This window comes from Sturnus vulgaris, chromosome 1 (genome assembly GCF_052056855.1).
Source record: "Sturnus vulgaris isolate bStuVul1 chromosome 1, bStuVul1.hap1, whole genome shotgun sequence".
Lineage (NCBI taxonomy): Eukaryota > Metazoa > Chordata > Aves > Passeriformes > Sturnidae > Sturnus > Sturnus vulgaris.
This window is the reverse complement of record NC_142243.1, coordinates 110926777-110938373: the sequence shown is the minus strand read 5'-3', so window position 1 is coordinate 110938373 and position 11597 is coordinate 110926777. Positions and strand designations below refer to the sequence as shown.

Sequence of the window (11597 nt, the reverse complement as noted above, 5' to 3'; positions counted from 1 at the left end):
CAATTGAGATGGGGAGGGTGTGTGTGGGGGGATGCTGGGGGACACCCCGACCCCAAACGGCCGGCGCGACCCAAACTCGCCGCGCTGGAAAAGTTGCCGCCGGGCGACGCGGTGACAGCCCGCTGCGGCAGCCCCGCGGCTTGGCCCGGCCCGCCTCCCTCCGTCCCTCCATCCATCCCTCCATCCCTCCCTCCGCGGGCGCGGGCAGCGGCACCGCAGCCGCCCGCCCCGCCAGCAGCGCTGCTTTTTAAAATAAACGATACACAAGTTGCGGGCTTCCTCCCCGCAACCCCCTCCTTCCCGCCCCGCTCGGCTCCCGGCCCCGCTCCGCTCCGGTCCCGGCGGGCGGGCGAGGGAAGTTTCGGGGCGGCGGGCGGGGGTGGGGCGGCCGAAGTTCCCGGCGCGGGGCCGGAGTTGGGGCTGTGCAGGAATGTGGCGCCGGCTGTCACGTGAAGCGGCCCCTCGCCGCCCGGGGGGACATGTGTGAGGGGCGGCAGCGGGGGGGTTAAATAAATAAGCCCGCGCCTAAATACATAGTTAAGGGGCGCGGGAGGGGGTGCGGGGGTGGTGGCGGGGGGAGCGCACCCCGCTAGCCCCAAGTCGCAGGGACTCGTCCCGGACCCCCGGAGGAGGCGGGGGGAAAGCCCGGGACCCGGAGGAGGACAAAGGGCGGCTTGTGAGGCTGTGGAGGAGCCGGCCTCGTCCCGGCCCGGGCGCCCCCTCCTCCTCCGGCGGGCCCCTCGCCGCCGCCCCTCCGCCCGCCGCGGCGCGGAGCGACTGCCGCCCGCCCGCGCATCCCGCGCCCCCCGAGGAGCGGGCAGCCCTCGGCCGCCCCCCCCGCTCCCCTTAGGAGCCGGTGGCCACCCCCCGAGGAGCCGGGAGCCGCTGGGCGGGCAGGGGCTTCTCCCCGCCGGCGAGCGGGGAAAGCGGCTGAGGGTGGCTGTCACCTCAAATAAACATCTCTGGATGGGCGCGCTCCTCCCGGGCCGGTCTGTACAGTGCAGTGAAGTTGAATAAAGCCTGGGTGGCGTCAGGTCAGAACATCTATAAGTTGTCTACTTTTGGGGGGTAGGGGTATGAAAGGGGGAAAGGGGGGCGAGGGGGAAAGGCCATGGGAGCAGAGAGCGGCTGGCGAGGGGCTGCCGGCGGTGCCGGGGCGCAGAGCCCCGCCAGCCCCGGCCGGGGAGCTGACCCGAGCCGCGCCGTGAAGGGCGGCAGGCCTCGCTTCCTTCCCGGCTGGGCTGGCCAGCACCGGGAGTTAAGTGCCTGGAAACCAGCGCAGTTTCATAGTTAGAAAGCAGGAGCGGGGTCTGCTTTTATGGACTTGTACAGGAGGACCTGGCAAAAAACTGCGCTCCCTTCCCTTGAAACAACTCTTTCCAGGAGTTCCCCTTTCAAAGTCTTCTTGTTGACTTCAGTGAGCTTTAGAGCAGGCTTCAATTCTTTTTTTCTTTTCCTTTTCTCTTTTTTTTTTTTTTTTTTTTCAACTCTCCAGATACTTTAGAAAGGAATAAAGGGTGCCTTGAATTTACTGCTTTACCTGCTGCTGCCGTCTGTATCTAGTTTACCGAAGTTTGTGCAGTTTCAGTGGTGCTTTTGTTTGGCATCTCGTGAAGAACAAACGAGCCGCTCTTCCCTTTACCTTTTAAAAATGATACCACAATGAAAGTTCTGTTGCTTGGGCGCACGCTTATATTCAGAGCTTCCCAGGGAGGATTTATTTATGTGCGCATAAGAGTTTTAGAGCCAGTAGGAGAGCGACCAATTAGCTATATTTGCAAAAAGATGCAGGAAAACTTTAACTGAGAGGTAGTCTTAGACCTCCAAGTATTTAAGTGCAAAGGAATAAAGGTTCAGAATTAATTGGCAAATAGAGGAAATTGTTCTCCTGTTAGACATTGGGCATGTTTCACTCGTGGTGATTTGTTACATGTGTTACAGAGAGAAGTTTTGTTTCCTGTAAACATAACACTTAATTTAAAACAAAAGATACAGCTTCCATTTTATGTGGAGGTATGGGCTTTTCCTTTCTTATGCACCAGTTGCCTGAGAATACCTAAAATGAGAAAACAGCAACATTGTATGTTTCAGATGGAGTAGCTTGGATTTGCTGACAATAAACTACTGACTTGAGAAAACCACTTAATGTTCAGGATGGAGATGATAGAGATTTCTTTGCAGAGTCTTATTTACTATATTTCAACTAAAACCAGGCAGTAAATCAATCATCATCTGTAATTATTGCTGCAGTAATTACCTTTGGGGAGTAGGTTATCATTCTTGGTGGCCTTTGTTCAAATATCTCTTTCATTTTCCCTGTTTTATTTTTCTTGAATCATGTCAGTTTCTGTGTGGATTAATAGTATTCAGAAAGCAGTCCGATTGTGAGATTTGTGAAAGGGCTAATAATGCGATTCATCTGAGGAGCTGAAAGATGCTTGCATAGGCTAGCATTTAAATCCATGGATAAGAGTTTGCCCATCAATTATTACATCTTCATTTTTAGTGAACAAACAAAAGCTTTAAGTAATGTTGCAAGGAGAATTTCAACAGTACCTCCAATGCAGTACTTATTTAAATTCCTGATTTCTTAAGTATTACTGATTTAGTCAGTACAAAATGTAGTTCTACAGATAAAAATAAACAGTATTTTAAATAGCTTATTTGAAAAACTATTCTTTGAATGTATGTAAATGAGTTATTTAAACTCATGAGCGCTGTTTTACATCTAAATAAAATATGGAGTTACACATTACATTTCCAATTTGTCATGTACTTAGCAACCCTTTCTGGGGGGAAGATATAAGAGATATTTTTGATATGTCTGTCAGTTTTGATAACTTAATTTGAAACTTATATCTTAGGGGAATACTGATACAAGGCAGGTAAATACATTAAAACAAAATGACAATTGAGTTTTTCATATTGAATGCATGAAACTAATGTTCATCTGAAATGGTGGGTGTTAAGGACTAGTTAATGACTAAATTTCTTGTATTTCTTAAAACTACACTTTTTTCAATTAACCTGGTTTCTGTTTACATCCCTTTTTATATTTATTTCTCTCTATCCTTCATTTATTTTTTTTCCCTTTTCCCGGTTTTGGTTTCTTGCCAACTTTGGTTTGACTGTCCCCCAGCACTTGGTGAAGATTGCATCTCAGGCTTGGACCTAGGAAAGAAAATAGACATGGCTAATGTTAGATAAGTCCCTTATACTTTAAGGATAATAGAATCTTCTTTCCGAGGAAAAATAAGATTTAATTATTTTCCACGACAAGCACTGTCTCTTACAAATACAACGCAGGTTTGTGGCAAAAAAAAAGTCTCAAAAGGAGAGTAAATGACAACTTTCTGAAAAACTGTAATTTGAATATCGTATTTTACTTTAGGAAGGAGGAATTAAAGTTCAACTGTTGGGTACTTTAAGGCAGGGGAAGGATCAGTTGCATCGAAGTCATCAGTCCTGACCTATATTTCATTCTACTGATTAATTTATCCCATTTCCGTGGCTAGTTTCTGGAAAAAAAAAATCTATTAAGTATCATTGACCTGATCAAAATCGCCTAATGTGTTTGGTGAGGAAGAGAAGGAGAATAGCTGGAGAAAAGCAGGTGGGGAAAGAGAAGTCGGAGATACGATACTCGTGTACAAGCCCCAAAAGAGGCACTGTGCAAATGAAGGGCATCAAAGAAGGGCAATTGTTATGACTCCTTAAACTCCTGCCTTCCAGGGGCAGAGCCTTTCCCTGAGTAAAACTATGGTAGAGACCCCTGTGATGAGAAAGCAAGGGAGGGGGGCAGAGCAGCTTCTTGTGTCTTGTTTAACTTGGCCATTATGAGTTGTAAATCTTTTTTTGTGACTTGGCATGCTTTGGAGATATCACACTTGGGTTACTGACTGCCTGTCCCCCCTCCTTCCTTTCTGGTTTATGGGGTTTTACTTTTAGAAGTGCTTGAGGTTTTTGTCTTTACTCTTACTACCGGCTTTTGATAAGAAAGTTTGTTTAGGAAAAAACTTACAAAAATACAGTCACTTGCAAAGCTAACTAGGTATTCTTTATACAAAACTGAATGCAAATATAGTTCTATTAAATGTCAAACACAGGATTCTCTAAGCTAAAGCCAGGTAATATTCATTACTACGTTCAAAGTCACCCATGAAAAATCACTGAAATGGTAGTTGTTAGATAAGATATCACAAGTAAACTAGTACAGCTCCACATGTTTAATAAAAGTGCTGATCTCTGATTTCTTTTTGTGGGAAAAAAACCCAAACAACCTGTGGTTTTACTTCAGAGTAAATTTTTACTCAATGCAATTTTGTGTCCTACATGCAGAAATAAAATTACTAAATGTTAGTTCCTAGAAAGATGAGTGGGATGCATTTCTTTGTTGTATTTTACATACCCATGCTCTGCTTAAAGAAGGCTTGTATCTTGAAATATATTGCCAAGCTTAGAATGTCTCCTGAAGTTGCTCCCTGTTTTTGAGGAAATCTAGGTAATCTTTCCATCCTGAATGAATTTACAACTGCAGCTCAATTCCTGTAGAATATCGGTGGACTGAGCAAATGTATCTGTGTTTTAATGGAACCTGTTTCCTCAGCATAGATTCCGAATGAAAAGATCATGCAGAGGTGCAGGTTATGTGGTGTAGTACCAGGGAAGGTAGAATAGTAATGGATTAAAAGAAAAATGTTGCTAACCAGCAGCAATAGTTCAGAGAGAAATTGACATTCGGATCCCCTTCCAACAGTAGCCTTTACATTTCTCTGTATCTGTCAACTGTTTGAATGTTTGTTTGCAGCCCCAGCCCTCCCTGGCTTCCAAATTGCATGGGCTAGACTCAAAAGTCATGAGATTGTCTGCTGATTAGACTATAATCAATCCAGCATAAACAAAAACAGCAATTAGTATTGGCATTATTTCTGTGCACTTGACTTAAAGTTTCTGTATTATTGGTCCAAAGAACTTTTTCTGAACGGGCTGTTTTCAGGAACTGTGTTATTTTGGCATCATCATTATATAGGGAGGGAACAAAAAATTCATGAGATTCCATTTGGCCTGAAAAGCAAAAACATCTGTTTGATGCATGAGTAAATTGCTGGCTTCTATTTGGCCATCCAAAAAAGGGCAAAAATTAAGATACCAAACATAAAAGAGTACATGAAAAAAATAAAAAAAAGAAATCACAAAGAGGATTTAAGATTAGCATCTTTTTATAATGCAGGCTATTTATAGAGCTCTCTTTTGGACTTGCCAAAGCATGCCTTTATGTGTTAAAAAAAGTCTGTAACAACAAAAACATCTCTAACCCTTAGTAATATTCATTGACTTTGGCAATGCATAGTGATATTGATGGTCTTGATTAGCTGTAAGATTACAGTAATGCTGCCCAGTCATTTCTGGGGCCAGCATGAGTTATATTGACCATCGTTGTCTGCTGCTTGGGGTTAGGCACCATTAGAAGTGAACATCTAAACAGCTACTGGCTGTACTGCTAGCTTCCACAAAGGTGAAATCCTGTGACAAAGATAATATTAAGAGGTTTACTAAGGCTGCTGATATGTTTGGATTGGTTTGATTTTGTTTTCCTGAGTTGCTGTTGACTTGTGTAACAAGGGAAGCTGTCAGTATGGAGTCACTTATCTAACATGTGTAGGATAACATTATCCACCATGATCTAAGATCTCTTGAAAGGCTTTATGTTGCTCTATAATTCATTCTGTCTAATTTACAGCTGGTTTAATAGCTCTCAATTCTTTGTTCTGAAACATGATTCAGTATTTTCAAACTTGTGCATTTTGAAAAAAAATCTTCCTTTTGAATAACTGTGCATGAAGGAAAGATCCAGAAAAACTGTCAACATTTTATGTAGACCATATGGATTCAGCATTTTTTTTCTGTGTAAAAGAATTAAAATAAGGAATTTGGTGGGTTTTTTTTTAGATTGATTAAAATACAGTATAAGTTCTGATACCCTAAGACAACCATATTTTACAGTTTCCATTGATTTCTGCAGGGCTACCTGAGCTCAGAATCAGTCCCAGTTGAGGGCTGGGAAAATGCGTTATTTCACTTAAATCAGAACAGTGACATATATATGTACATATGTATAAATACTTCCCTGAAGGGACAACACACAGATCTACAAAGAATTTGGCCTGTTTTATTTGGTGCTATGAAAATGTACATGTCTGTTTTCAAATACATTTTGCAGAATGTTACTACAAAGCATTAAAGTTTTCCAGTTGCTGTCTTTATAAAAAGTTGGACGGCACAAGAGAGGCTTTTAAATACTTTTAAATTGTAATGTAACATTTGGCATGGGGCTCTGACAAAAGATGGATGTGCAAAGACCAAAAGAGGTGGTGAGGTTTGTTTTGTTTTAAAATTAGACGGCTTGGGTTCTATTTCACCTCAAGTATGAGTAATTATGCTAGTTTAGCAATTATTAGAGATGAAAGAAATTCTGTTAGATATGAGTCTCCTAAACTTCAGTAGCTTTAGTTTTAGCCAGGATAATGATCAAGGAGTAGTTAGCCATATGCCTAGGGACTATGCTGTAGCAAAAAAGATAGGGCTGATCTTGGGGGTATCCTTATTACAACATGTTATAATTAACATTTTCATTCAGCCCTCCCTCCTACTTTCCAAAAAAATCTGCTTTATTTTTTTCTGTGCACACGTTTGTAAGACTGCACAAAATTTCTCTCTTCCAATGAATTTTTGAACCAGGACAGTTGTCTTCCATATTTAGAATAGTAGTTAACACTGGTCATGGGGGTTTTTTTCCCCCATTTCATGTTTCTTTAGTTTTAGACACATTTTTTCCTCTCTATACTGTGTAATTATTAAGAAAAAAGATGTAGAAGATATTTTCCCCCCTCCTTTTTAGGATTTGGTCTAGGTTATACATGTCCTTCTGGGGTGTGCATGTTTGGGTTTTACATTTTCCTTTAGCTAGGGTGATGCTGTGCATGCCATACTGCAATTGTTCTTTGCACAGTTGAACCCATAGAATGTGTACTCATGTTATTTACAAATTCTGCACAATTAAAACCCAATGAAATTCTTGAAATTTTGAGTGCCTGTTTTCATTGTGATCCCCCTCCTTTTTTTTTGGTGGTTTTTTTTTTTTTTTTTTTTTGGTTTTTTGTTTTCTTTGTCATGGAAGTAAGGCAGAAGAGTGTTTTTTCAGTGGGTGATTCGTCAGATACTTTCACTTTTAAATGTAGGTGCTATTAGGTGTAATTTTTCTTTGGAAGAGTAGGAATTCTAGTCCAAGATTTCTTAAAGTTATGTCTATCTATCTATCTATCTATCTATCTATCTATCTATCTATCTATCTATCTATCTAAATATAGTGACATTCCCCTCCTTCTTTATTTAATGTGATATGGGCTTACTGTAGTTCTTGAAAAATGCAGTATCAGTAACTAGCTAGTCTTCTTACAAATCTGGCAGTGCTAGTCCTTAGTTAGACAGCTGGCTGAAGCAGAACACCTTTTTGTCCTGAGGAAAAATTGATGGTATGTTGATAGTGAGGATTCTCAGTGTTTTCCTTCTGCCCCAAACCTGATTTTTGGCGAGCTTATTCTCTCATGCAGAGGCAATAACCTGGAGCATTAATTTTGTCCTTACCTAACACGAATGCAAAACCACTCTCCAGTTTCTCACAGAGATGCTCAGTGTCCTGGTTGACTGTAAAATAGATGGCTTTTGTGCACAGTCCCTGAGACCTGTTGTATCCTTACTATTTTTGTGTTGTGTTTTGCTGGAAAAATATATTTCAAGCAATGATTTCCTTGATAATTGATTTTCTAGTTTCCTTTTTCTGTTGTTCCCTCTTTTGGTAACATATCAAGTTCAACTTCCATTATTGATTCATTCACTTTTTGAAAGAAGCTTTAAAAGCAAAAAAAAAAAAAAAAACCTGCTCTGTTTCTGGAGTGGATAATGTGATGTAGTAAGGCAGTGTCCTTGGGAAGACCAGGCTATGCTTTGATCAACAAAAACTTTCTCTGGCACTGAATTATGATGGCTGGAGTTTTTTTTTTCCAGACAGAGTCAAGTGACTTTCTAACTTTTGACAGTGGCAGTAGGAAGGAGGAGGGGGTGGGGAAGTTAATTATTTTCCACCTCCAAAGAATACAATTGTGAGGAAGGAACTTTCTGATTCACTGGTTCCAGGACAACAGGATGTCAAGATCCATGCCTGATGTAACGTTTTCACTCTGAAGATGGGAGGAGGAAATGGGTTTGTGTTGGTCTCTGCGTGCAGCCACTGACTGGGAAGGGATTGTGTTACGTGACTTATAAAGAGCTGGAGCACAGGAAGAGATCTGGTTTGCAATTTCTGGTGAATCTGTTGAGTAGGAGACTTGCTTGTCAGATGCAAATGTAAATCAATGAAGAAAGGTCAGAAATCTTTAAGGCTAGGAAAAAAATTTTTTAAAAAAGGGCTTGCATGCTGCAAGATGTTTAATGCTTAGATGCTGCTCTGCTTAGTTTGTAGTTGCCTAGTGGAATAGTTGCCTTGCACCAAACTCTTGGATTCTTTATATGGTTTACAGGTGCTTAGGCGTTTATGAATGCTGTTAAGTAGAAATTATTTTAATGAGACAGCAGGAAAAACTTGGAAATAATAATGTGTCTTAGCTCCTCCCCTATTCTAGATATAGGCATCTTGGTGCAACAGGGCATCTCATAGCTGTCACTTACCTGATTCAGCTTTTGGAGATAAAGATAAAATTCCTTTCCTCCCAGGCTAGAAAGAATTGAGGTGGTGTGCTGCTGTTCTTCCTCTCTCCTTTACTTAAGAGGGAAAAATTTGTGTTCTGCTGGGATGTGAGAGGCAGGAGTTGTTTTGTGCTTTGTCTAAAGATGTTTTATCTGTATCTCACAGAGAGGACATCAGTCATTACACAGTGGCATATTGTGTTATGGTATGAGTTGCCCTGTTATTTTTGTCAATGCTGTTCTCCTTTTCAAAAGTCTAATTATTTGTTGGACAAGGAGGTGAGAAAGAGTATGATGCTCAGGGCTCTAGTAGCTTGAGTACCATGAAGAAAAAGAGTGTTCCAGGTATTTTCTGCCACTTCTGATGAACTATTTTGGTGCAACTAGAATTGGAATCCACTTCTCCCATTTCCTGTGATGATGCCCCAACCACAAGGATAAAATACCATGCTAATTCTTCTTGTTTCTAGTTCAGTGAATATTGTAGATGAAATATGGTAGCTTGAACAGCAAAGAATGAGTGCACTTCAAGTCTGAGGGTAAGTGTTCTTTGTTAGGAAGCTCATGACGAGTACAAATCCTTCTGGCAGAGGAGAAAGTTCAGCTGGTGCCACCCACATCCCGGGTGAGTGATCTAACCAGTGGATGTGGGCAAGAGGGGAAAAGGAAGATGTATTTCAGCCCACACATTTTCTGCCAGTGTTGTATAGCAACCAGGAAAGGGTATATGAACTCTCAAGAACCAGCCCATGAGACTGCATCCAAACTCAGGGCAGGTAGGAGAACACTCTATTTCCCACTATCCATCTCTGGTGGAGCTTCAGTTTGATTTCAGTGCTGAGAAAGCCTAGATGGTAAAACCACAGGTACTGCCTAACCTCAGTGGCATCTAACAGAACTGCTGACAATTTAGATGCAGCATCCCCTCACTAGTATTTTGGCTTCTAAGCTCCTTTGTTGATATAGACCAGATGCTGTTCTATCATAGAAAGTCATCTAGAGTAGAGCAGAGTCTGAGGGATCAAAAATTAACTTTTGAAACCCTAGTATATAATAGAAGGAGATCTCTGATAAATCAGGGATCATCTCAGTTGAAAGGAGGCAGGTGTTTGGTTTGGTTTTTATTGAGTCAGATAAATGTATGTGTTTAGGTAATAGAGCTAAAGCATGCAGCTGTATTTCGGTTTGGTATTGGAACAGTGTCAGACAACCCAAAGTCCTCAACTTAAGTGTCCCATTTTAGGCACATAAATAAATGATTTAACTTTCAGAGGCAAGGATCATCTACCTTTACTGTAAGTCTTCATAGCCCTTCTTTATATCACCTGTCTTCAGACTTGTGAAATGTTGGCTACTTTGAAGTTTTGTGATTCATATATCAGTTTAATTCCAATTGCTCTCTCTTGCCGAGTTTAGACTTTTGTAGACATGAATTTCCTGTTTTCTAAGCATGGTTGAAAATACAGTCTGTAGAAGCACCAGGAATTCATATTTGTCGAGTTGAGCAAGAAAGCTGAGGTGATACAGAGCTTCAGGATACTGAAGGGAACTCTGAATGTGTTCATGTTAAGTGCTGGTAATTTGGTAAGTTGGTAATTGGGGTTAAAATTTATCTTAGCCTCCTAAGTCCAAAATGGACTGGCTGCCCACAGCATATTGTCAGGAATGGAGGTGGAGTACTCGGTCTAAGACAGGCAAGAAAGCTGAAAGTCCTGACCCTGGTACTAAGAACTGACTCCCTCTAGCTTTGCTAATTCTTACTTTGGTCCTCAATTTGACTCTGAGATCTATTATAATCTGTTACTATGCATGGTAGAGAGTCTAAGGGATGACTGAAATTTACTTGAGGTTTATAAAAAGCTCTAAGATTCTTTGGAGAAAAGTACTTTTTAAAATATAACCCTCTTAGTTTACTTAACAACAGAAATATGAGTATATGTATATGTGGTTTAACCTTTTAAAAGGATATATGGTTATGGAGGCAAAGTTAGAATTTCTGACAGGATTAATTAATCTATTACCTTGACTATCCCGAAAAAGATATCCTCCCTCCCCCTACCCTTCTTTGGGGTTTAGAATTATCCCTCTGCTGCTGGAAGGAGCATCTTCTGCCGTTTCTGCACAGAGTGTTATGTAAAACTGGACGTATTTAGGCTGTCACATTTGGATACTGTCATCCTTGAGATCAAGGGTTGGAAGAATATCCAAAGGATTTCTTAAGCATAATTTCTTTCCACTTAAGTATATTTATTACTTTTATGTTTATGTGCTGCCTAGGAAAATACTTTAATTTAGCATAAGAATAATATTTTCCAACCACTGCAGTTTAATTGGGAACTCCTAATTCAGTCATTCTACAAGAAGAACATTAGGGGAAAAAAAACAAGCTCAGTGTTGGGACAGACTAAAGAGAGGAGTGAAGATTATGAGTGCTATGAGGGACTTTGTCTTCTGGAAAAAGCAAATGCAAGAGGAAAGAATGCTTTATATAACAGGAATCTTTTAAGGAAGATAATTTCCAATGTCAAGAGAATATTGTTACAATGTTGGGGGAGGAATAGAAATAGGAAAAAAGTCTATGTCCCAGCACAAAGGAAAACAAATCAGCCATATAAATATGCAAATGATTAATTGGACTTTTGTAAAGTTGTGGCTACACACAGAACTGATTTTCAATGGAGTTCTGGAATGCAGATATTTCAGATGTTAATATGCCAATGCATTTCTTTTCCCAATTCTTCTAACACTAAAGTCAGTGGGAGTATATACATTTGACAGTAAAATTGGTAATCTGGCTAGTAGCTGATAGACATGAGTTGATGCTAGGTGAAGCTGGTCAGAAACCAATACTTCCT

At 41.0% G+C, this 11597-nt stretch overlaps 1 protein-coding gene across 24 annotated transcripts in view; it reads left to right on the top strand.

Annotated features, from left to right (window-relative positions):
* ZNF521 (zinc finger protein 521) overlaps positions 1-11597 on the top strand; it is a 230098-nt gene that overhangs the window by 1529 nt on the left and 216972 nt on the right. The window contains exon 1 of one of the 24 annotated variants that reach the window (XM_088174179.1): positions 932-1034. The exons of 21 other annotated variants lie outside the window; for them this stretch is intronic. The gene's annotated coding sequence lies outside the window, so the exon portion shown is untranslated. Of the gene's footprint in view, positions 1-931; positions 1035-11597 lie in introns of those variants that run through there. 2 more of the 24 variants (XM_088174218.1, XM_088174213.1) reach the window with 2 other exon arrangements.